Source organism: Anomaloglossus baeobatrachus, chromosome 1 (assembly GCF_048569485.1).
Source record: "Anomaloglossus baeobatrachus isolate aAnoBae1 chromosome 1, aAnoBae1.hap1, whole genome shotgun sequence".
Classification (NCBI taxonomy): domain Eukaryota; kingdom Metazoa; phylum Chordata; class Amphibia; order Anura; family Aromobatidae; genus Anomaloglossus; species Anomaloglossus baeobatrachus.
The window spans coordinates 573,921,484-573,944,816 of NC_134353.1; the positions used below are offsets into that span (position 1 = coordinate 573,921,484).

Consider the following 23,333-nt stretch of genomic DNA (forward strand, 5'->3'; position numbering starts at 1 on the left):
CCATGCATGCTGCCCCCTCCTCACAGTGTCCCATGCATGCTGCTCCCTCCTCACAGTGTCCCATGCATGCTGCCCCCTCCTCACAATGTCCCACGCATGCTGCCCCCTCCTCACAGTGTCTCATGCATGCTGCCCCCTCTTCACAATGTCCCATGCATGCTGCTCCCTCCTCACAATGTCCCATGCATGCTGCCCCCTCCTCACAATGTCCCATGCATGCTGCCCCCTCCTCACAATGTCCCATGCATGCTGCTCCCTCCTCAGTGTCCCATGCATGCTGCCCCCTCCTCACAATGTCCCATGAATGCTGCCCTCCCCTCACAATGTCCAATGCATGCTGCCCCCTCCTCACAATGTCCCATGCATGCTGCCCCCTCCTCACAGTGTCCCATGCATGCTGCCCCCTCCTCACAATGTCCCATGCATGCTGCCCCCTCCTCACAGTTTCCCATGCATGCTGCCCCCTCCTCACAATGTCTCATGCATGCTGCTCCCTCCTCACAGTGTCCCATGCATGCTGCCCCCTCCTCACAATGTCCCATGCATGCTGCCCCCTTCTCACAATGTCCCATGCATGCTGCCCCCTTCTCACAATGTCCCATGCATGCTGCTCCCTCCTCACAGTGTCCCATGCATGCTGCCCCCTCCTCACAATGTCCCATGAATGCTGCCCTCCCCTCACAATGTCCCATGCATGCTGCCCCCTCCTCACAATGTCCCATGCATGCTGCCCCCTCCTCACAGTGTCTCATGCATGCTGCCCCCTCCTCACAATGTCCCATGCATGCTGCTCCCTCCTCACAATGTCCCATGCATGCTGCCCCCTTCTCACAATGTCCCATGCATGCTGCCCCCTTCTCACAGTGTCCCATGCATGCTGCCCCCTCCTCACAATGTCCCATGCATGCTGCCCCCTTCTCACAATGTCCCATGCATGCTGCTCCCTCCTCACAATGTCCCATGCATGCTGCCCCCTCCTCACAATGTCCCATGCATGCTGCTCCCTCCTCACAGTGTCCCATGCATGCTGCCCCCTCCTCACAATGTCCCATGAATGCTGCCCTCCCCTCACAATGTCCCATGCATGCTGCCCCCTCATCACAATGTCCCATGCATGCTGCCCCCTCCTCACAGTGTCTCATGCATGCTGCCCCCTCCTCACAATGTCCCATGCATGCTGCTCCCTCCTCACAATGTCCCATGCATGCTGCCCCCTCCTCACAGTTTCCCATGCATGCTGCCCCCTCCTCACAATGTCTCATGCATGCTGCTCCCTCCTCACAGTGTCCCATGCATGCTTCCCCCTCCTCACAATGTCCCATGCATGCTGCCCCCTTCTCACAATGTCCCATGCATGCTGCTCCCTCCTCACAATGTCCCATGCATGCTGCCCCCTCCTCACAGTGTCCCATGCATGCTGCCCCCTCCTCACAATGTCCCATGCATGCTGCCCCCTCCTCACAATGCCCCATGCATGCTGCCCCCTCCTCACAATGTCCCATGCATGCTGCCCCTCTCCATGAGCTCCTAATGCTGCCTTCCTCTTTTCCATAATGACACCTCCATGCTGCCCCATTCATCATACTAAGACCACCACACTAACGCTTATGCTGAGACCCCCCCCCCCCCCACACACACACACACACACACACACACACACACACACAACCCCACTCTTGATATTGACTCCCCTACATTGCTCCACTCCATACTGAGCCCACACATGCTGCCCCTTCTCCATAATGAGCTCCCAATGCTGCCCCCCTCTCATTCTGAGTCCTTACACTCCCCCCATCGATTTTGTCATTGCACTATCCCTCAACCCTTGTCCTCCGTCTCTAGCATTGGCCCCTCTCTCCCATTCCCCCAGCAGCAGCCTCTCTCCCCCGCCTTCAGCAGCAGCCTCTCCCCCAGCATCAGCCTCTCTTCCCCAGCCCCCCCAGCATCAACCTCTCTCCCTCCAGCGTCCCCCAGCATCAGCCTCTCCCCCCCAGCCTCTTCCAGTTTCAGCCTCTCTCCCCCAGCTTTCCCCAACATCAGCCTCTCTCCCCCAGCTTCCCCCAGCATCAGCCTCTCTCCCCCAGCTTCCTCCAGCATCAGCCTCTCTGCCCCCAGCATCAGCCTCTCTGCCCCCAGCATCAGCCTCTCTTCTCCCAGCCTCCCCCAGCATCAGCCTCTCTCCTCCCAGCCTCCCCCAGCATCAGCCTCCCCCCTCCCAGCCTCTCCCAGCATCAGCCTCCCCCAGCATCAGCCTCTGTCCTCCCAGCCTCCCCCAGCATCAGCCTCTGTCCTCCCAGCCTCCCCCAGCATCAGCCTCCGTCCTCCCAGCCTCCCCCAGCATCAGCCTCCCTCCTCCCAGCCTCCCCCAGCATCAGCCTCCCCCCTCCTAGCCTCCCCCAGCATCAGCCTCTCTCCTCCCAGCCTCCCCCAGCATCAGCCTCCCTCAGCATCAGCCTCTCTCCTCCGAGCCTCCCGCAGCATCAGCCTCTCCCAGCATCAGCCTCCCTCAGTATCAGCCTCTTTCCTCCCAGCCTCCCCCAGCATCAGCCTCTCTCCTCCCAGCATCAGCCTCTCTCCTCCCAGCCTCCCTCAGCATCAGCCTCCCTCCTCCCAGCCTCACCCAGCATCAGCCTCCCTCCTCCCAGCCTCCCCCAGCATCAGCCTCCCTTAGCATCAGCCTCCCTCCTCCCAGCCTCCCCCAGCATCAGCCTCTCTCCTCCCAGCCTCCCTCAGCATCAGCCTCTTTCCTCCCAGCCTCCCCCAGCATCAGCCTCTCTCCTCCCAGCCTCCCCCAGCATCAGCCTCTTTCCTCCCAGCCTCCCCCAGCATCAGCCTCCCCCTCACAGCCTCCCCCTCACAGCCTCCCCCCTCCTAGCCTCCCCCAGTATCAGCCTCCCCCAGCATCAGACTCTCTCCTCCCAGCCTCCCCCAGTATCAGCTTCTCTTCCCCCAAGTCTCCCCCAATATCAGCCTCTCTCCCCCCACCACATGCGCAGATCTCCAGTCTGCATTAGAGACACCCCCACCCTCCTTATGAATCTTCAGCTCTGCGAGCACTTACCTGCTCCAGGGCCCACTGTCATCTTCCTGGCTCACGTGAGTATCCTCTTCTGACACCGGCTTCCATCGCGGCGTCCTCTGCAGCTTCCTGCTGTGAGCTCTGCATGTGAAAGCCACACAGCATTGGACGCAGCACAGAGGAAGGAGCTGATTGGCGCGCCTGTGACCCTGGAAGTGCAGACGCCGGCAGTTCCGGGATCAATCAGCTGTCTGTGCCCGGCCGCCGCAGTTTGTCTGCATTTGCGTCTTAAGTGATGCGGATACAAATAAATGGAGGTGCGCCTCTCCCCCCTCCCTCCTCCAAAAATACAGCGGATTTAATGGATATATATATAAAAAAAATTATTTTTTTTTTTACTGCTAGAAGGTGCCGCCCCCCGCATCCTGCCGCCCCAGGCAGAGGACCACGGGTGCCTAATGGTAAATACGGCCCTGATAACGACTCTCAACCACCCCATGGTCAGACAGGGTTATCTTGGGTTTCATTAGCGTAAGAGACTTATTGACTATACACAAACACTAATTACACCAAAACAAGACTCAGGGTTCATACATGCTGTATATTGTCACTTCAATGTGTGTGTGTGTGTGTGTGTGTGTCTCAAATTGGCGGTATATTAACCCCTTAATGGCTAGGCCAAATGTGGTCTTATAGGCACTCCTGGCCAGCTCCACCAGCGTTTAGAAAAGTAGGTGTAGCTGGGTGGGACAAGGCGGTATGTGACCTAGCAAGCCCTGCTAATTCATGACAATTTATGGCACTAAAGTGGTGTTAATTACACTAGCAATGTACTCTAGTCCTTTAATGGAGTAAGGTTTCTGGAGGTCACACATACGCAGTCATGGATTAAAATCCTGTATGGCACACACCCTGCTCATGCCAGCACATGTCCAGGCCCATTTGAAGTTCGCCAATGACTATCTGGATGATCCAGAGGAGGCATGGGAGAAAATCATGTGGTCAGATGAGACCACAACATAACTTTTTGGTATGAACTCGATTCGCTGTGTTTGGAAGAAGAAGTAAGAGGAGTACAACCCAAAAACACCGTCCCAACTGTGAAGCATGGGGGTGTAAACATCATAGTTTGGGGGTGCTTTTCTGCAAAGGAGACGTGACAAGTGCATCGTATTGAAGAAAGGATAAATGGAGTCATCTACCGCAAAATTTTGGACAACCACTTCCTTCCCTCAGTAAGAGCATTGAAGATGGGTTGTGGCTGGTTCCCCCAGCATGACAATGACCCGAAACACACAGTCAGGTCAACTAAGGAGTGGCTCTGTAAGAAGCATTTCACGGTCCTGGAGTGGCTTAGCCAGTCTCAAGACCTGAACCCAATAGAAAATCTTTGGAAGGAGCTGAAACTCAAATGTTGCAGCCGAGCAACCTGAAAGACCTGGAGAAGATCTGTATGGAGTGGGCAAAATCCCTGCTGCAGTGTGTGCAAACTTGGTCAAGAACTACAGGAAACGTCTGACCTCTGTAACTGCTATCAAAGGTATCTGAACCACATATTAAGTTCTATTTTTTTCTATAGTATAAACTAACAGGCATCCGATTAGGCTGCCAATAAAGTAAAAGAAGAAGACTCCTTGCAATTTTCTTCCCAATAAAGTCACTGCTGTATCAAATAACTAATCTTGTCATCTGTTACAATAAAGTGCATTTCTGTTATGAATTCAGTTGCCACATGAATGTTTGCTCTACCTTTGGCTAGAACAGCTCAGTAACCAAATGTCCAAAGTTCCATAATTTGTCACCAGCGATATATGTGAAGTCAGATATCTGTCCATCCTTGAAAATTATATGTCCGGCCAGCCTTGTTCAAAACAGAGCCAGGTCAGAGTATAGCCCGAGATGTAAAGGCCTTACACAATTACACCCCAATATAGAAACAAAGGTTTTATTATTTAGGTCAGCATAGAATGAAACTCACTGTCAAACATTCCATCTCCATGACTTTCATTTCTTGTTAAAAGAAAAAAGTTTTGGTACCGTGTTACGGTAGCCAGTTCAATAATGATTGACCAAAACCTTTTTACTTTTTCAATTATTTTTCATTTCTTGAAAACTTCAACGCTGTCATTTGGCAATTTTTGCCTTCAAAAAGTTTCCTTTTGAAAAAGTGGATAAAAAAAAAAAAAAAAAAAAAGAAAAATCAGTACCAGCCATGTGATGATTCTACGATATAGGAGATGGGAAGGCAGCACAAATAGGGTCTTATCCGGGCTAGAGATACAAAGGAACAGTGGTGGTTTGTTCTCCTAGCGGGGTTGTGAAAGTCACAACTACTGTAGACGCATAAACCAGCTGCAGGAGCCCCACGTGTGAGTATTGTTGGAGGTGGAGAGGGAGGGGTTAACACCGCGCTCCATGAGATGAAATATGGACGAGTCAAACTCCTGGAAATGTAAACAATTTCCACTGTGATCGGTCCTGATGAAGGCGTGATGGCACTCTGAATCACATTGGCAAATCACATTTCCAGGTGTTTTGTCTCACCTATATTTCATCTCACGGCAACGCGGTGTTAACGCATTCTTCTCCACTTCCATGTAATGATGCTAGTGAGCCAAGCACCTATGTGATCAAGAGATTAAACAAAGTTTCTAATATAAATCACCGCAAGCAGACATGTCAAAAACATATTGAACTGGAAATAATAAGGTTACTGGAAAGTTGTATAACTTTTCAATACAAATAAATTAACACCAAGGCATCATGTAGACTTCTGTAAAAGAGTGTGAGCATGGACCACAATGCACTGTCCATGTGTCTCCTGACCTAGGCAGACATGGGTTTGCCGAGTTCAGCTCGGGAGACACGCAAACAGTCTGTGCATTGTGGTCCGAGCTTGGGCCGACTTTTACAGATCTCTTCATGAGCCCTTAGTGTTATTTTAAGTATTGCTTCCATAAATGATAATACTTTTATCATATAATCATGCACAGAAAACTTGACCTTAAAGACACACCATGAGCACCACCATAGATAAAGCAGATATACTAGTAGCTGAATAACAGGGAGGGAAAAAAACAGATCGAGAACAGAAAGTAAGAAGCCGTGACTGTAATATCTATCTATGCCTCCTTGCCTTTACAGCTTTCACTTTCCTGAAGAGAAAATAAGGGTATAAAATCATACCTGAGTAAGATCCATTTTAGCAGCCTTGTCCAGCATAGGAGGTCCTGGCTGTGGACTATGTTCCCTGCACACGACCCCCAATGCAGAGAGAGCATTTAGGTTATGTTCAGGAACGTATGAAAAAGACTGGTATCAAGCCTGGCTCACAAAGTTTCGCTATTTCGCTGATAAAGCATTGCAGATTACCTTTGGATTACATAACTGTCCTGGGTTTTGACATTTTTTACAGCAGGCATATCATGTGCACTGGTGTAATATACCGAGATATGCTCATAAGCAGTCTCAGGAGATTGCCATTATTCTTGAGTCGTTGTTTTCTATTTGTTACACCATATTTGAAGAGTAAAGGCTGCTTTCACACATCAGTTTTTTGCCATCAGGCAGGATCCGGCAAAAAAAAACCTGATGCGACGAATCGAGCAAAAAAACAAAATCAGTTGCATCAGTTTTTTCCATCAGTTCCTTCAGTTGTTTGACAGATCCGTTGTGATACTGAGCATGTTCTGTTAAAAAAAAACGGATCCGGCGACCGTAATCCAGTTTTTGCCGTTTTTTCATGTTTCTGCTGGATTGCGCCTGATGGCCAAAAACTGACGTGTGAAAGCAGCCCAACTCTGGTATAAAGCATTGCACTTTTTTCTATATTTGACTATTCAATGGAAGAGCTAATTTGCTGTTGTCTATGTAGCTCATACTTATGCCATAGAACAGGGTTCCCCAACCTGTAGCTCGGGAGCCACATGTGGGTCATGGGCCTCTGATGTGTGGGTCACTGCTGTCTGCAGCTTGGTGCATTAGCGTGTGGGCTAGCAAACAGCTATGAAAAGCAGTTATCCAGATGGTGACTTTTATGAGCAGCCCTGCATAGAAAAACAGATCTGGATGGAGTAGGCTAGGATCCCCTGGATCTTGGTTTACTAACTTAGGCTATGTGCGCACTTACCGGATTTTGCCACGGATTTTTTGCGGTTTTGCTGCATGTTTCTCTGCAGAAAATGTTCATAACATCTCTGCAGTGAATCACCAGCAAAACCAATGGGAAAAAAAAATCCTGTGCGCACTAGGCGGAATTTGACAGCTGCATGTTTTGCTGCGGGATTCCCACAGCAAAAACAATTGCATGTCAATTCTTTTCCGCACGTCGCTGCGGGATTTCACTCCATTGACTGCAATGTAATCGTGAAATCCGGCAGGGAATAACGCAGGTAGCAAATTCTGTGCGGTTCACTGCGTTTTCCTGCGTTATTCCCTGCGGTATTTCGCGGTTTACCTGCAGTAATGTACATCGCTTGCCTGCGGTTTTGCAGGGAAGTGATGTCATTACAGGAAGAGGAAGCGGAGCAGAAAGTAAACACACACACACACACATCACAGACATCACAGACATAGAACACAGACACAGACATATAGAACACACATAGAAATCAAACGGAAATATAGAAAACAAAACACGTGGGCTCCGCTGTATATTTACCGTCCAGCCGAGGTAAGCACACAGCGGCGGCCCGGTATTCTCAGGCTGGGGAGGTAGAGGGGCAGGGTTAATGTCCCCCGCCTCACTCCCCCTCCCGCAGCCGAGAATATCAGTCGCAGCTGCCCCGGGACTGTCGCATGCATTATGCGGCAGTACCGGAGTGTCCCCAGCTCTTCCTGCCACTGTGTAGCAGTGGCAGTCAGGGTAATACAAGGAGTTAATTGTGGCGGATCGCCGCCATTAACTCCAGGCTTGATCATGGCAGCGTCTATATGACAGCTGACATGATCAACCCGTAAGGAAAGTGAATAAAACACACAGAAAAATCCTTTATTTTAAATAAAACAAAAATAAGCCTCGTTCACCATTTTATTAACCCCTCCCGAAACAAAGCACCGGCGTAATCCACAGCTCCGGCGTCCTGCGAGGCTTGCATCCAGCTGCGACTGACACAGCGCTGAATGAATGCAGGCTCTCAGCGAGACAGCAGAGGTAACCACAGGGCATTTCCCACGGCCGGTAATGTAAACTCACTGCCGACCGTGGGAAATGCAGCGATCTGTCCTCTATCTGTCTATCTATCCCTCTATCTATTCTTCTGTCTCTTTATCTATCTACTATCTAAGAAGGAAATGATTTATTTTTTTTTTCAATGTGCTTTATTGCATTGAATGCAATAAAGCACATGTACCAACCCGCACGCGGCAATACCGCGAACAATACCGCAGCAAACCGCATGCGGTTTTCGGGTGCGGTTTGCCGCGGTTTTTTACCGCGGGTGCGGTAATCTTTCAGTGCCTGCGGAATTTTCTTGAGAAAATTCCATTTTCCAGTGCCCACATAGCCTTAGTGTGTAATTTTTGTGAAGAAACTTTGGCTGTCATTATACTGGTAATGGAGGCTCTGGACAGGGGCTGGATGCGGCTCGCGACCCTCTCTCGGGGCTGGATGCGGCTCGCGACCCTCTCTCGCGGATGGATGCGACCCTCTCGCGCGGATGGATGCGGCTCGCAAGGTCATAAAGGTTGGGGACAGCAAGATAGGAGCCTAGGCGGCACAGCCAAAAGATGCAAGAACAAGGGTTTTGTTTTCCTTCGGTGTGACCACAGAGGAAATTTAGCTTTAGGCTGCATTCACATGTCTATTTTTTAAAGTCTGTGTACAGACCATGATTTCTGTATTGGATAAGAGACTCCTGACACAAGTCTTATATTTACCCGTTACTATCAAGTACGAGTCAGGAAACTTACAACTGGTCCGTGCATGGTTTTCTGCACTTAGACCCCAAAACATGGGTGCATGAATTCAGCCTTACATCATTTTCCAGTTTTAAATCAATGTTCCCAGGGAGCAGGAAGCACCACTCTGAACCCTCATCAAGAGATGATGATTATGAACACGGTCCTGGTCTCCCCTAATAATTAAGAAGGCATTCTCATGCAACTGTCATATTGCAGCTTAAAACCGCAACTGTCCTGTACTGCTGAAGTGTTTTAACCGTTTTCCTGCACAATCACTTAAATAGTTTATCCTCCAGGGCTATCATTTTTTTCTCATTGGGGCTAAGAATTGACAGGCAGTTTGTTGCTTACTACCTGCTTGTTCTGCGCCAGCTTAGAGTGACCACTCCTGTTGGCAATTCTGCTATGTCATGTCATCAGGGCTGCTCTATCGACTGGGTGTGTCTGACGACTTCAAGCTGATTGACAGCCAGATGCCCGCAGGGGCCCAAGAAAGAAATATAAAAAAAGGTCCCAGATAACCCCTTTAATTTTGCTGGGAAAAAGCTGTTCCACTTTCAAGACCACACAGACTAACATATTGGCTGCTCATCTTTTCAGGCCGTTTCCCTGCAAGATTAAGTGATTGTGCAGGAAAACCAGGAAAAGACTACAGCGGTATAGGATGCTGCAGTCAAAACCCGCAGTGCAGGAATACAAGTGGTTTATTAGGTGAATAATTACTCTTTATTGTGTTATGGCATTTCTCCTGATCTTTCGGCTGACATATCTACCTCAACTCCTCCACATACAGGTGTGTTTGGCTAAAGGTTCCTGTGTTATCTATGAGAGAGCTGCTGCCAGACGCTGCTTATCTCACCGGCCTACAAAAGGCTCAGCAGTTGATATTCCAATGGCAAAATACTGCTCTCCTACAACTGTTGGGGGAGAATCTGGAGGCCACTTTACAGAGACAGTCGGTGGGGTTGGCTGACTTAAGTCTAATGTACATGGGTGTCACGGGTGTGTTACGGGTGACAGACAGTTATATGGTTGCTAGCCATATAAGGTCACAGCATTTGGCTGTGCAGAAGGCTCCCTGACTTTCCATTGCTCCTACTGTCAGTATTCATTGGTATAGGTAGCTTTCCTGCTGGTTCAGCTCTCCCCCTTTTAGACCCAGCAGGAGCGAACTCATCTTCTATTCAGCTGCTGATCATCAGTATTCTCTTGGTGCTTAAATACCTCTTCTTTCCTTGGACTGGTGCTGGTGATATTCTTCAGTTCATTCAAGCCTTGGTTGCAAGCAGGTGGCTTGTACTCCTCTGTGATATTGTTGCTGAAAGTTCTGCTGAACTTCTACAGGTGTCATCTGTGGATAAGTAGGTCATCCTGTGTCCTCCTCGTGTCTTCTATAGGGTTTAGTGGGGTTGACGAAGAGCTCATCCCATCTGTTCCTTATTTAGGGCCCAGCACTAGGGATACCAAGGGACAGGTTCCATAAATGTGGAACCTATCTAGGGTAGTGAGGGACCATATGAACCAATAGTAGGTTTGGTCAGGGGTCACCACCTTCCCTTTACCTAGACACAGGGTTTCCGTTCCCTTTCGCATGGTACTTCCCCGTACCTAGATTGATAATAGGGGTCTCTCTCTCTCTCGTCCCCGGATCCGACTCCCGATTCATTTACATAGCCGCTGATTCCGGATCGGACCCGGACTTCGGCAGCAACCCGATCCGGATCCGTCGGACCCGGATTATAGCCGATCCGCTCAACTCTAGTTATAGTTTGTACTGGGTGTGGTACATTATATACAACTATAATCCCAAATTTGGAGGGGAATTTTGGAATTTCGAACGGTCTTAAAGAGCACTATGCTTACCATTTAAATGGAGCTGTGGTCAGGTATGTGTAGAACCATTCTATTCATAGTTTACATTACAAGACTGAAAAAGATAGAGGGCTATGCTCACCGTTTGGCCACGTTCAGACATTGAGTATCTGGTCAGTATTTTACCATAGTATTTGTAAGCGAAAACCAGGAGTGAGTAAAAAATGCAGAAGTTTCTGCTGCACTTTTCCTTTACTGTTCAACTCCTGGTTTTGAAGTAACTCACTAAATACTCCCCGTGTGCACATGGCCTTTCGAGCAAGTTGTGCGTAGATGACTGGTGGTGATTATAAATTAACATATGTTTTTGTATATGGCATGCTACAACTTTTCTATAAAAAAAAAAAAAAACAGATTTCGGCAGTGCCATGGGTAATTGGGAGTATACAATTGTTTTTAATATCTGATTTTAAATGTTTTGTGATAATAACTAATTAATATGAATATGTTTTTCTCACATTTAGTTTATGAATATGTATATTTACTTGGATGATTTTTTTTTTGTCATTGGGTAGATTTGCACATCTATTCTGTGTGTGCAAGTTTCTAAATTAATGTTAAAGAGCACGTGTCAGGGATACAAACGTTATAATCTGCATGTTAATAGCATTCTAAACCTGCCCAGCACCTGCACATTAAACCCCTCTGTCGGGAGGAGAAGAACTTTAATCCTCCCGGCAGCGTTCGGGTTTCAGTCAATGGCTGGTGCTGTCGGTCAGTGCGGGGGGCATGGTTACAGCCGCCTCTATCCATACACAGAGCAGTGACTGAACCCACATAAGCGCTGCCCCCATGACTGAAACCCCAATGCTGCCACGAGGATTATAGTTGGGTTTCAATCACAGGGGTGGCACTGCAATGGGTTCAGTCACCAGTTTGTGCATGGAGAGCAGCAGCTGTAGCTGTGACGCCCTGGGCAAGCCAGGGGTCACAGGTCATAACACCACCACACCCTACACCCCGGATAGGTACACCAAAGCTACACCAAAAATCCTTGTTGCCTTCCTCCAGGGGCTGATGTTCACACTAGGGGGGTGGGCCAGGCGGTTGGCTCCGCCCACCGAGGAGTTCACAGTCCTGGAGGCGGGAAAAACCAGGCAGTTGAGTGGAGAGTTTAGTGAGAGTTTGAGAAGGAAGTGGTAGAGGAGCAAGTGAGAGGAGTAAAAGTGGAAGAGAAAGTGACAGTTGAGGAAGCCTGAAGTTGGTCCGGGTGTGTGCCCCAGACTGAGACAGCAAGGTCAGCAGACGACGGTGACCGTCTGCAGGAGAGGCTGATCGGAGGTTGCCGAAAGGACCGTGGACGGGTGGTGGCCCGGCGGTACCGGAACAGTATACGAAGAGAAGCCAGCACCATTGGCAGGGGCCTTTCGGATGCCGGCAAGGCTAGGAGTCGCCGTGAATTTGCCAAATCCGTCAGTGAAGGGGACCTCCTGGGTCTCCCAATAACTAAGTCCCGATTGAAGGCAACAGTCCAACCGTAGGAGAGAGACACCGCCACCGCCAGGGCACCAGTTTCTCAGGGCCAGCGCCTGCGGGCAAAGAGGGGCTCCTCCGGCCCATATCCAAGCCAGGGAGCGGGTTACCAGTGGGAACCCATCGCTACCAACATTTCATTAGGTGCAAGAACAGAGACCGTCACCGTCAACTACCGGGGAAAAGCAACAGCAGCCGTCCGTGGGAACCGTCTTTCCAGCCGTGTGTTTTACCGAGAACTGTGTCACCGTCTCAGGCTGAGTGAGAACCACCGTGCCGTGTGGCACAGCGCTGCCCCCGCGACCCAGCACCTCACCAGGCTATGCACCGGCCCTGCCATCCCTCATCCCCCACCTCATCACTGGGCCCCGGGACAACCACCCCCTACCCACGGAGGGGAGAACTAACAACTTTGCTGCTCCCTGTCACCGCTCCCGGGATCCCCATACAGAGCAGCAGTGGTGTCCACACAATCACCACAACCGTGGGTGGCGTCACGGACAATAAATCCCCAAAACCAAACCCCTTTTCACTCACGGGCGAGGAGCGCCGCTCGAGTCCCCAGGATCCAGCCCATCGCTCGAGCCACCGAGCAGCAGAGGCCGCAGCAGCAGCGGCAGCCGGACCCGAGCAGTGGGAGAGCGCAGCGTCCCCTCCTCCACCCGTGACATAGCCACACGCCCTGCACAGACTGACAACTGGTTCTAATGGTGAGCACCAGTCAGTCACTCTGGGGGTGCTGGTACAACCGCCACTCTCCATCCACAGAGTGGTGACTGAACCTGAACCTGCACCAGCCGCTTGGCATTAGAACCTGCTGTCAGTCAGTGTGGGGAGTGTGGTTACAGCTATTGCTCTCCATACACAGACTGGTGACTGATCCCATGCCGATGCCAAGAAGATCAAAGTTCTTTTTCCTCCTGGCAGCAGGGTTTAATATGCTGGCTTCGGGCATGATTCAAACTTTATCAACCTGCAGACTAACCCCATATCTGCAGATTAATAACATTGCTACATGTGACAGGTTCCTTTTAAGGCCCCAATGCACATTATACTAATAATGTATAATGTATCTGTGTCGGGTGGAAGCAACGCAGAATGTAACGTTTTTTGTGTGCGTCGATAAAACAGACAGCGACGGATCCGTTGGCGTCTGTCTTGTGTTATAATGGAAGCCTAATGATATGTGCGCACATAGCGTTTGTCCCTGCAGAAATTTCTGCAGCAATTTGAACAGCACACGTGCGCTTCAAATCGCTGCAGAAACTGTCCGTATGAAAAGCCGATTTCATGCGCTCTGGATGCAGCCCCTCCCATAGACAGAGCGGGGGCTGCATGCAAAGCGCACGAAAGGAGTGAACTTCTTAGAACACAGCGCTTCAGCAGCAGCCGGAGCGCTGTGTTCTAATACGCCACGTGGGCATAGATAATGCACAATCTTCATAGATTGTGCAGGGGACGCAGGACGCACGCAGTTACGCTGTGGTAATGAAGAAAAAAAAAAGCCGATTCCATGCGCTCTGAGTGCAGCCCCTCCCATAGACAGAGCGGGGACTGCAGGCACAGCGCACGGAATAAGTGACATGTCAATTCTTAGAATGCGCGCGTCGGGCAGCAGCCGAAGCGCTGCGCTCTAATACGCCACGTACGCACGTCTCTTGCATAATCTTCATAGATTGTGCTGGGGACGCAGGACGCATGCAGTTACGCTGCGGTGCAGATCGCAGCGTAACTGCATGCAAATATGCAATGTGCGCACATAGCCTAAGGGCGTCGGGATCCGTCAAATGACAGATTCCGGTGACGGATCCATCTTTTAGCAGTCTTTAAGCATGCTCAGATGTGTAAATTCCTTTCCGGTTAGAAAAAAATTCTCGCTCGCTCGCTCTGATGGATTCATATAGTTTTTCCATGGGAAATAACCTTTGCCGGCTAAAAAAACATTATACAACAGATCCGTTTTTTCACAGGATCCGTCACATCAGTCACAAAATGGATTGTGACTGATAGAAAAAGACGGAAGTGTGAAAGCAGCCTAACAGTCTAATACGTATGGGGGTTCCCTCAACAGATGATATTACTGGGGGGGTCGGGGGAGAGACAAAGATCCAGCATGTCAGTTTTCAGACTGACTATCCTTTTTGTTCTTCAAGAAATCAGATGTCTGGATGCAGGTCCTATAGAAAAAACAAGATTTTCTAGAAGTAGATGCCTCGTCAAACTGACGACCGCCATCCAGCACATTACAGTATACACAAGGAAGCCTTCATGCAATTTTGCGTATATGACTATTTTTTTTTTAATACTTTTTTCAAATTGCAAAAAAAAAAAAAAAAAAAAAAAATGTTATGCTTGTGTCTAAAAGCCTGAACCAAGCAGAAACGTTGACGTTCAACAACTCTTAAAAATAAAAGTTCTAAATGTGCAGATTTTCATCAATACTGCAAGGAAAACTGCGTGCCAGCAAAGTCTATGAGAATCGTGGCTTGCTGTGCACATGCTGCTTCTTTTTTCATTGCAGGTTTTGTTGCAGGAAAAAAAAAGCAGCATGTCAATTCTTTGTGCGTTTCTGTAATCCACTGTAGTGCTTTATTATACACCATGCATACAGCATGGTGTGTGAGGCTCTCTGTAGCTCAGTAACTCGGGGTTGTCATGGTGACAACCCAGGGGTGCCATGGCAGCGATCGGGTCCCTGCGATCAGCCAGGGGGAGGTAAGCGATTCCTCTCTCTACCTCCTAAATGCTTCGATTGCATTGATCGCAGCATTCAGGGGGTTAAACTGACGGGAGTGGTGTGGGCAGTGAGAGCTGGGTTCCGGCTGCAATATCAGGCAGGGAGCTGGCGGCAATCGCAGGGGTACAGCGCCTGAACCCCCGCGATTGCCATGACTAAAAACAAAACAGCAAAAAAAAAGCATGTGAAAAAACCACGCAAACGCAAAATTAAAAAGTGTTTTTTCAGCTGCTTTTTTCCTGCCAAAACATGCTTTATGTGCAAAAAATCTGCACACAAAAAAAAGCAACGTGTGCACATAGCTTAAATCCTGAGAACTAAACACCAAAAAAACCTACTGTATGCTGGAAGATGTAGACATGAATATAGAATGTTTATTTAAAAAAAATACACACATTTCAAAATTGCAGAAAGGGCAAAAGTGTGTAACTGGAGATAAGACAAGACTCTGCACATACAAAAGAGGAAGACCCCAAAGATGTGTAAATCATCTGTGCAAAAGTGCAATAAGAAAAAGCAAGGAAACACCAATGCCAATGAAATACTCAAGGAATAAAGCAAAAACCATAACTGTGAAGCTATAAACAAAAAATACTGCAAAGTAATAGCACAGGGGATACTAGATTAATATGGCTGCTGCAAAAAAACAGCAGGAGAAAGCATGGAGAATGTCCCGAGCTCAATCCTTCAGATAGAAAGTGAGAAGTCTGCCTCACCCGATGAATGTTTCGCTTCTATGCTTCATGCGGCTGTCTTCTCCCTGTGCTGATGCAGACATTGCTATTAGGGTACGCTCACACTGGTGTATAATATGCAGGAGTGTAATGCAAAAAAATCTCGCATTGCACTCTGACCAATGTTATGCAACGAGGCAGATCAGACCTGCGAGTTTTTTCTCATGCAAAATCAGCGTAAGAAAAAAAATAAAATAATAGCAGCATGCTGCGTTTGGTGGAGTATATCGGATCACGTGCACCCATACAAGTCTATGGGTGCATGTGATGTCATCCGAGTCCAGTCCGGTATTTTCAGCAATAGACAATGGAGAAATTAATCTCTCCTTCTCACCTGTGCTCCAATTCTCACATGCAAGACAGTAGATGCCACTTGGATCACATTCGCAGCAGAGTGTCATTAACATATCACACCAGATGTAAGAGCATATTAGATGCTTTACACTCCTCTGACTCCGGCCTTAAGGGTAAAGCTGGGGTCACACTAAACGACAGCGACAACGACGTCGCTGTTACGTCACCATTTTCTGTGACGTAGCAGCGACCTTGTAAGTCGCTGTTATGATCGCTGCTTAGCTGTCAAACAGCAGCAGAAGCTGCGATCATAACGACAGTGCTGCAACATGTGCAGAGAGCAGGGAGCCGCGCACACTGAGCGCTGGCTCCCTGCTCTCCTAGCTACAGTACACATCGGGTTAATTACACGATGTGTCCCGCAGCTACATGTGCAGAGAGCAGGAGCCGGCGCTGGCAGCAAGAGCGGCGGAGGCTGGTAACGAAGGTAAATATCGGGTAACCACCTTGGTTACCCGGTTTACCTTGGTTACAGCTTACTGCAGCTGCCAGACACCGGCTCCTGCTCCCTGCTCGCTTCATTTCGTCGCTCTCTCGCTGTCACACACAGCGATGTGTGCTTCACAGCGGGAGAGCGACGACCAAAAAATGAAGCAGGACATTCAGCAACGAGCAACGACCTCACAGCAGGGGCCAGCTCGTTGCTGGATGTCACACACAGCGACGGGACGTCGCTGCAACGTCACAGAAAATGGTGACGTAGCAGCGACGTCGTTGTCGTTGTCGCTGTGTGTGACACCAAATTAAGTTCACACAGTGCATTTTTCGCGGCGTTATTGCGCGTTTTTCGGGTGCGTTTTTGCTCAGAAAACTGCACGACTTTGCTTCCCCAGCAAAGTCTATGAGTTTTCATTTTTGCTGTCTGCACACAGCGTTTTTTTTTCAGCTGCGTTTTTGTGGTGACCACAAAAATGCAGCATGTCAATTATTCCCGCGTTTTTCATCCATTGAGTGCAATGGGATGTTGAAAGACGCAAATTGTTATTATAGCTGCGTTTTGGTGCGTTTCTAAGACCAAAAACGCAGCTATAAAACGCAGGAGGTGGGTAGTAAAGTGACATATACAGGAAGAGGATTCCTTCTGTCAGTAAATACAGAAGTGTGAATCCTCCCGGTACCGTCACCGCCGCTTCCACCTCCAGTCCTGTGCATGTATGCTGCCGAGCGGCGCCATGTCTGGGCGGGAGGTGGAGGCAGCTGCGAAATCAAAAGTGAACAGTAGAAAAAAAAAAAAAAAAGTCATACTCACGCGTGGTCACAACAGGACTGGAGAACAGCTGATGAGAGAGGACGCGATTAGCTGCAGGTAATCGCGTCCTCTCCTCAGCTGTTCTGCAGTCCTGTTGTGACCACATGCGCTCCCGCGGTCACAACGGGATCTGAAGAAGCGAGGGCGCATGCGCCGCCTTCTCCTGCAAACTACTAAATACAGCGGGCTTCAGAAACATGGCGCCGGAGATAAGCGCTATGCGCAGGCGCCAACCCCGGCGCCAGGTTTCTGAAGAGAGAAATTTATATACGGCCAGTAAGAGGGAGGAACAGGGGACGGGGGGGGGGGGGGGGGAAGGGGATAAACGTCCATAACACGCCCGGACATTAGGAGAGAGGTGCACACTTCAATCAAAAAGTGCACGAATTTTCAAACCCGAGCTGCACCCTAATGGTATGTACAGCCTGTGCCTGATAGTGCCAATATTGCACTGGCTGCACCTTATACATGAAAATCCTGATATTTGGTTCCCTTTAACTGCAGCATTTAAGAGTTTATAAGGCTTGGAATGAGGTCAGAGGGACTGAGCACCTAATTTTGTCTTTCGGTTCATTCAGACACCAGTTTTTCTCATAGGAGTTGTTTTTTTTTCACGGACAGAACTAGTATTTAAAGAAAACTTGTCAGGTCCAATATGCACCCAGAACCACGAGCAGTTCTGAGTGCATATTGCTAATTCCTGCCTAACCCTCCCTGTATCTAGTAGCATAGATAAAGAGATCTATAGAAAAAGTAATTCTAAAAAATCTTTTATTGTATGCTAATGAGTGTGGGGACTAGTTCAGAGGGTGTTGCTTCTCTTGCTAGCATGTTAGTACGCCCCTGTGGGTGTCCTAACATGCTAATGAATGTGCAGTGTCACAGGATGATCTCACTCCCCTCTCCGCTACGATCGCCACCCGACGCTGGATTTCGGCTCAGTGCCCATGACCCCGGACTTCTGGTCATGCGCACTAATTCAGTTTGAAGCCGGGACGCGTACACCCAGCTTCATAGTGTGCATGACCGAAACTCCGGGGTCATGCGCACTGAGCCACAAGGGGTGTGCTAACATGCTAATGGGGCCAACTAGCAAGGGAAGCAACGCCCTTGTGCCTAGTCCCTCATGCTCATTAGCATATAATAAATGATCTTTAGAAATACTTTTTCTAAAGATCTCTTTATCTATGCTAGTGTATACAGGGACGGTTAGGCAGGGATTAGCAATATACACCAAGGACTGCTTGTGGTTCTGGGTGCATACTGCACCTGACAGGTTCCCTTTAAGGCTGTTTTCCGATTTTTCATGTGCAGCACAATCCTGCGCTTTGCAGAAAAAACGCAACCGTTTTTTTTTTTGCCGCCGGTTGCGGGTTTTTTGCATAGACTTACATTAGTGCCATATTTTGCCGCATGGGCTTGCGTTCCGTCCGGTTTGTGCCGCATGCGGCAGATTTAGCCGATGCGGCAGCCGGATGGAACGTTGCCTGGCACGTTTTTTTTTTGTCCGGCAAAACAAAACTGCATCGCGCCACATCCGGCCGATACGGCGCGATTTGTAATGCATGCCTATGGACGCCGCATGCGGCGTCCTGCGGCAAAAACCGCATCCGGCTGCCGCATGTGGTTTTTTCCACTGCGCATGCTCAGTAGCCTGCCGCAAGCGGCAAAAACCGGACGGGCCGCATGTAAAAAACGTATGCAAAGATGCGGTATTGTCACCGCATCCGTTGCATAGGTTTTAGAGCCGGATTGGCCAGCTCTGCTAAAACCGGAGGTGTGAAAGCAGCCTAATATAGTCGTGTATATTTGCAGATACAGTGGTCAGCACAAAATCATAGAGGTATGTACGATTTTGATCCGAGTCTCTGTGCAATGTCAACAATGGAAGTCTATGGGTAAAATTAAATCTGTACAGCAATTGGATGCCATCCATGAGCAGTCCATTTTTCACAGATGTTTGATAGGAGAAGGTTGAGAAACCTCCATCTTTTATCAATTGTTTTCATTGCCTGAAAATTTAAAACAATGACACTGACCAATCTGTACCAAAAGGAGTGATAAAACGTGGACCATTTTTTTTGCATATGAGAGAAATCACTGATGTCTGAATGAGTAGTCTGAATACTACACATGTATATGTCTGTCTGTCACTTGAGTGGTCCCAAGCTGTAGGGAGAATGAATATGGCAGCACTTCACAGCTGTGTATGGAGGTGCTGGCTCGATGATGGTATCATACAGGTTTAGGTGTACATCCCCATACGGGAAACCGCCACAACAAGCAACGTTTACTACGTTTCCTCATAGGCTGTAAGCCCTCACGGCTATTGCCAGAATTGCTAATTAGCTTATAATGGTTGTATTTGTCTGTACACGCACCCTCGGAATTATAAGGTAATACACTGGCGTTATATTCATAAAGATTATTATCAATATTTAATAATATAGAAGAGACATGGTGCAGAGGTGCTGTGCAATCCACACTAACATTATCAGACTGTTATGACATACTCTTCTGACAAAAGGAATGTTGTCGGTTTATTTATACGATTCCAGAGGAACAGCAAAATGCAAATGGCACTAAGGGGTACTTCACACACAGCGAGATCGCTACTGAGATCGCTGCTGAGTCACGTTTTTTCGCTGCTCGTTACACACAGTGCTGGTTCGTTTTTTTATTGTTGCTCTCCCGCTGATAAGCACACATCGCTGTGTGTGACAGCGAGAGAGCAACAATCCTGAATGTGAAGGGAGCAGGAGTCGGCATTTGACAGCCTGCGGTAAGTTGTAACCAAGGTAAACATCGGGTAACCAAGGTGGTTACCCGATATTTACCTTCGTTACCAGCATCTGCAGCTCTCACGCTGCCAGTGCCGGCTCCTGCTCCCTGCACACGCGGTGTGAGCTGGTAACTAAGGTAAACATCGGGTAACCATACCCGATGTTCACCTTAGTTACCAGTGTCCGCAGCTTCCAAACGCCGGCTCCGTGCAAGCGCAGTGTCGCTTGCACGTCGCTGCTGGCTGGGGGCTGGTCACTGGTCGCTGGTGAGATCTGCCTGTTTGACAGCTCACCAGCGACCATGTAGCGATGCAGCAGCGATCCTGACCAGGTCAGATCGCTGGTCGGATCGCTGCTGCATCTCTAAAGTGTGAAGGTACCCTGAACCAGGGCTGTGTGTAACAAGCAGCGATCTCACAGCAGGGGCCAGATCGCTGCTCAGTGTCACACACAGCGAGATCGCTAATGAGGTCACAAAAAACGTGACTCAGCAGCGATCTCGCTGTGTGTGAAGTACCCCTTAGTAGCGGTAAGGTCACTAAGGGTACCTTCACACTTTAGTGATGCAGCAGCGATCCGACCAGCGATCTGACCTGGTCAGGATCGCTGCTGCATCGCTACATGGTCGCTGGTGAGCTGTCAAACAGGCAGATCTCACCAGCGACCAGTGAACAGCCCCCAGCCAGCAGCGACGTGCAAGCGACGCTGCGCTTGCACGGAGCCGCCGTCTGGAAGCTGCGGAGACTGGTAACTAAGGTAAACATCGGGTATGGTTACCCGATGTTTACATTAGTTACCAGTGCACACCGCTTAGCTGTGTGTGCAGGGAGCAGGGAGTGGCGCACACTGAGCGCTGGCTCCTTGCTCTCCTAGCTGCTGTACACATCGGGTTAATTAACCCGATGTGTACAGCAGCTACATGTACATGTTTTTCTCATGGCCAGTGTGAACATGGTCTCACAAGTTCCATGTATACCATCTCATACTCCGGCTCACTTTTTTGTTTTTATGTAGTTTTTTTGTATTCAGTACAAACAGGGAATGGCCCCCTTCTCAGCGAGCTGGACATTTCATTCTGTTAATCCCCCTGACTGTGTGTGTCCTGTTGGGACCCGGTCGCTCTCAGCCCTTAGCCACATTGAGGCCTATTTTAGACCCATGGTAAGGTTTTAATATTAGAGAGTGTAGGTACTATCCCAACTGGGTACACCTTGACGTTTGGTGGGATAGCTTCATGCTTTTTTTGATCAAAAACAGTGTTTACTAAGTACCCTATGTTTATATGCACTATGCTTTTATTTAGTTACAGCAGGGTATGTTTTCACAATTTTTTTCCTTGGTTTCTCTTTGTCTCATGGCCAGTGTGAACATGGTCTCACAAGTTCCATGTATACCATCTCATACTCCGGCTCACTTTTTTGTTTTTACATGTACAGGGAGCAGGAGCCGGCAGCACAGGCAGCGTGAGAGCTGCAGAGGCTGGTAACTAAGGTAAATATCGGGTAACCACCTTGGTTACCCGATGTTTATCTTGGTTACAAGCTTACCTCAGCTGCCAGACGCCGGCTCCTGCTCCCTGCTCGCTTCATTTGTCGCTCTCTCGCTGTCACACACAGCGATCTGTGTGTCACAGCGGGAGAGCGCCTTTGAAGAAAACGAACCAGGGCTGTGTGTAACGAGCAGCGATCTCGCAGCAGGGGCCAGATCGCTGCTCATTGTCACACACAGCGAGATCGCTAATGAGGTCACTGCTGCGTCACAAAAAGCGTGACTCAGCAGCGATCTCGGCAGCGAGCTCGCTGTGTGTGAAGCACCCCTAAGCCGATGCTAAAAGGAAAAGCAATCTAGCAGATAAGCGTCTGACAGCCCTCTACTAACGATATAAGATTAGTGCTTCAAATTCTGTTTTACAACCAGTGTTGGCAGTGATCGAAAGAAACAGATGACACAAAAACCCAATTGTGCCCAATAAAAGAAGACATCAATAGCAGACTGCAATAACAGCCAAAGCATGCAAATTCATGATGTGAGGCCACTTAGTAATGTCACATCTCATCAGACTAAATTGGAATCTGGTGCCAACCTGTTTACCGAAGAGGGCAGGCAATGCTGACACCAAGATAGGTCTTTATAGAGCATGCAGAATATTCCGCACACGGCTATGTAAACAAAGCATGTTTTATGTTTAGGCTGTGTCCGTCTATCCTTTCAGTTAGTCTGTTCCGTTTAGTACAGATAAGCGGAATTAAGATCCTGTGCAGGTTTTTGCTATGCAATCTGAGCGAAGCATGATATAGGGGCAGAGAGCCCGATTCCAGTGATGTGTCACTTATTGGGCTCCCTGGTGTAGTTTGGAAACATTCCCTGTTTTCTGTGTTCTAAATTTTAGTGAAGAGTGAGCACTACCATGCATGGGTACTTGGTATTTGTAATGACCAGTTGGATGCTGAGATGGGCCTGTGTGACAAAAAATACTGCAACCCTCAAAGTGCTCAAAAAAACAGCCAAGAGGTTTATTAACCCTTCAGGTGTTTCACGGAAATTAAAGCAACGTGGGGAAAAAAACAAAAACTTTTCCTTTTTCAAACAAAAATGTTGCTTTCGCACCATATTTTATATTTTTGCAATGATAAAACAGGAGAAAATGGACCATACAACTTGTGCAATTTCTCCTGAGTACGCCGATACCCCATATGTGGCGGAAAACTACTGTTTGGGTGCACGGCAGGACTTGGAAGGAACATTTTACTTTTGGACAGATACAGTCATATGAAAAAGTTTGGGCACCCCTATTAATGTTAACCTTTTTTCTTTATAACAATTTGGGTTTTTGCAACAGCTATTTCAGTTTCATATATCTAATAACTGATGGACTGAGTAATATTTCTGGATTGAAATGAGGTTTATTGTACTAACAGAAAATGTGCAATCCGCATTTAAACAAAATTTGACCGGTGCAAAAGTATGGGCACCCTTATCAGTTTCTTGATTTGAACCCTCCTAACTACTTTTTACTGACTTACTAAACAGAACAGTCAAGGACAATCCACAGACCACCTCCAAAGACCTGCAGCTTCATCTTGCTGCAGATGGTGTCAATGTGCATCGGTCAACAATACAGCGCACTTTGCACAAGGAGAAACTGTATGGGAGGGTGATGTGAAAGAAGCCGTTTCTGCAAGTGTGACGCCCCTGGACTAGTCCAGTGTGT

General features: G+C 48.6%; 1 protein-coding gene across 3 annotated transcripts in view; it reads right to left on the reverse strand.

The window, feature by feature from the left end:
* JAK2 (Janus kinase 2) overlaps nucleotides 1-23,333 on the reverse strand; it is a 329,829-nt gene that overhangs the window by 275,514 nt on the left and 30,982 nt on the right. The window contains exon 1 of one of the 3 annotated variants that reach the window (XM_075317553.1): nucleotides 6,206-6,286. The exons of the other annotated variants lie outside the window; for them this stretch is intronic. The gene's annotated coding sequence lies outside the window, so the exon portion shown is untranslated. Of the gene's footprint in view, nucleotides 1-6,205; nucleotides 6,287-23,333 lie in introns of those variants that run through there. 3 annotated transcript variants of the gene reach the window in all.